Source organism: Sinocyclocheilus grahami, unplaced genomic scaffold (assembly GCF_001515645.1).
Source record: "Sinocyclocheilus grahami isolate Dianchi unplaced genomic scaffold, SAMN03320097.WGS_v1.1 scaffold508.1, whole genome shotgun sequence".
Classification (NCBI taxonomy): Eukaryota; Metazoa; Chordata; class Actinopteri; order Cypriniformes; family Cyprinidae; genus Sinocyclocheilus; species Sinocyclocheilus grahami.
The window spans coordinates 1134919-1138304 of NW_015505687.1; the positions used below are offsets into that span (position 1 = coordinate 1134919).

The window sequence follows — 3386 nt, forward strand, 5'->3', positions numbered from 1 at the left end:
TGCAAAGTCCGATTCATTTCCTATTATGGAATAAAAAATACGGGGTGTATATTTACATTTAGTAAAAAGTGGCTATGAAACATCAGCTCTAGTGGCACAGATGGATAAATTGTATAAGTTGATTGACAGATGTCTCGTCCAGTCAGCGGTGAGTAATCCCAAACCAATGACGTTGTCTCAAACTATACCTACCTCTTCCGGTTTGTCTGATTTGTCGTTGTGTTTTCTGACTTGTTCATTTGTTTTCGGATTTGTCGTTGTGTTTTCTGACTTATTTTGTTTTCGAATTTGTCATTGTGTTTTCTGAATTGTTATAATGTTTTCTGAATTGTTGTTGTGTTTTCTGAATTGTTATTTTGTTTTTTAGACTTGCATTTGCGTTTGTAATTTGTTCTTTTGTTTTCAGAATTGTGATTTGTTCTGCACTTCTCGGCCACCGTAAAAAGGTGCTGTTCTTGGTAGCCAGGTTTCTGCAGCATGTCTAGGCTACTTGTCTCTAGACAGATATATTTGCTGAATATGTAAATAGTCATAACTGGTAAGTTCAGCATATATCGGTAGTAAGATATTTTGCCACTTTATATCCTCTGTTGAAATAGCAGTTATGTTTGTTTTTTTTTACAATTAGTTCTTTGATCAGTTGATTTAGTTTCTTGAGTTTCCGTCCTGGGGAACTGCCAAAAGTGTTTGTGAACACAGCCATCTCTGTTATCAGTTAATAGGTGGAGGGTCTTGCTTTCACATAATTTGTAGCCTATTTAATCCTCTTCTTCTTCTTCTTTATCATTATTATTACTATTACTATTATTATTATAGCCTATAACAATATATTTATTATGATGAAATTTTTTAGGTTGACAAGCAGGTCTCATGGCTGTGCCTGAGGTCTATTGACTGACGTGGGCTGCGGGGTTCATTTAAATGGGGTTCGGGGGGAGAGGAACCGATTCAATTAGTTTGGAGGGAAACAAAGAGCCGGAGTGACGCATAAAGGCGCTTGCTGGAGAAGAGTTCACACACGAAACTTCAGCAAGACATTATTTCAGTGTTTCAGTGTGGGAACTTTCGACACAGAAAACAAGTGAGTTAAATTTGCTCTTTTCACATCAACAGTTATTATCTGACCAGTACTTGGGTTTAACATTTGATTTAGGCTACACCGTTAAACTTTTTGAAAAGTGGCTTTGGGAAGTTATAAAGCGAAAAAGTGGACATATAGACCAATATTTAGATTCGGAAAACAAACATTTTTAAAATTGATTCTTCTGAGGATTGTTCAACTTTTAAAGAAGAGCGTTTAGATAAACACCCAGTATGAATTCAATGGAATTATTTGATAATACTTTGATAATTATTTGATTTGGTCTAAGGGGTTTTTGTTATCAATGAACTAAAATACTATCCGTTCTGAGGTGCGCAAACAGTTCCGCGAGCATTGTTGCATTCTTGTCCTCATTAGGAGACGGTTTTGCTGTACAAGGGGATGAGTTAAGACCATTAGAAATAATTTAAAGGAAAGTGGAAGTTGTACGTTTCTGCGTAAAAATAAATAAATAATGATTTTACATAACAAAAACAAATTTGAGGTAATGAAGTATCATCACCATGTTTTATAGCCTATATATATATATATATATATATATACTTTTTTTTTTTTTGCACGATCATGTTAATAAATTACACATTTGGTATAATATGATCCAGCAGGGTTTCTTCTTTTGACATACTTATTAAATTATACATTAGTATTTTAGTGGACTTTATTTTGCAGAAAATAAATTTGATTACCAAAGTAAATTATTGTACAGACTCTAAAACTATAGATAATATGAAACTACTACTTGACACTGATTTACACAGTTTAGGTAGAAATAATAAATTTCTAAACTACTTGAATTAGTAGCGGATAAATGTAAGATTTTTATATCACAGTTGGAGACATGTGAAGTATATTGAGTAGGCTACATTTACTGTTCATAAAGTAAAGTTAGTAAAAGTAAAATTAGGCTGACAAAACCTCCGATTAGCGTTTTTAAAAAAAGCATTTTTTGGGCATCATTAGGCATGTTCTGGGTCACCTCTGCTCTCAGTCACAATCAGTGTGCCCAGTTGCTGGGTGGATAGGCGACTTGTGAAAAGTTTTTACACAAAGTAGGTGGTGGTCTGCACAAACCCATTGTGATGCAGAGTTGCTTGTCAGTGATATGCATGTTTTGTTTTTCTATGTGATATTGACCTTTGCTCATTTCAGCCCGAATTAAATAGTGTGTTTTAATTTCTGATGCATGTGAATTGTGCGTGTGATGGGGACAACAGCTAATGGCTTAAATGGAGGAGAATCCCCATAATTCAGTTCTCTTGCACTTGCACAAATCTGTGTGCGTGTGCGTTAGAGATCATTGTGCATTTAATGCTCTTGGCTTCATTTGCTCCCTCTCTCTCTCCTCTTGAATAGAGTGGTTAAAGTGAGTATGGTCAAAGGGTGCAGGGCAGAAAGCAAGAGGACCGCGTTCCATCTTTTCTTCTCTTGCTCTTTCAGAGACCCTTTTCACCTGACCTGCATTCTGACCTGAACCCTCCCACCCCCCACTCTTTCATTTATCTTTCTTTAGACACTTTCAGGGGCTTTTCATCCCAGAGTGGGACTAAGAATGTGCAAAAATGCACTTTTATTGAAGGGATTACACATTTGGAGCTATACCACTTCACAGCACTTCAGCAAAGTTGTAAACATTCAACCTTTTGGCCTCTGCCCTGTTTTGGTGTGAGCATGTAACAGAGTGAGAGAGAGTTTCTTTGGGTTAAAACACTGTGGTCAGATCAAATAAAACAGACAGAAAGTGAGAGAAGGAAAGGGATCGCATAATATAACATAACATAATAACCAGTTCATATGAATAATTCTGGGTGGTGAGTGCAAAAGCATATTATACATAGACATGTTGTTATTTATATGACACCCCTCATGTTTTGTTAGCCAAACGAGATTAATTAGCATTTACGGCTTTATTTCACATTGCTACAGAGGAGAAATTGAAAGTGTTTCAGAGCAATATTACAAAGCCCTCTAGCCCCCTGCATAGTAGAGATATGCTTTTAACTCAACTTCTGGTTATATGAGAGTTTGTCCTCAAGGTGTGTATATAACCTGTCTAAGATACTGATTTCTCTTTAAGGAGCAGGGATGTAGTTCCATGTTAATTTTTGTGTGTGTGTGCCTCACTAAATCTCAACTCTCAGATTCACAGGCCTCTAGTGCTATGCTGGTCACAGTTTCTGTCCGAAAACATTTGGTGTAACACTTACCTCCTAATGCTTTACAGCACTGGACACACAACCTTTGTGTGTGTGTGTGTGTGTGTGTGCGGACATCACCCAGCTGCACA

General features: G+C 36.5%; 1 protein-coding gene across 1 annotated transcript in view; it reads left to right on the forward strand.

Annotated features, from left to right (window-relative positions):
• Nucleotides 1-964: 964 nt before the first annotated feature.
• LOC107554637 (midkine-B-like) overlaps nucleotides 965-3386 on the forward strand; it is an 8688-nt gene continuing 6266 nt past the window's right edge. The window contains exon 1 of the mRNA XM_016237211.1: nucleotides 965-1081. The gene's annotated coding sequence lies outside the window, so the exon portion shown is untranslated. The remainder of the gene's footprint in view (nucleotides 1082-3386) is intronic.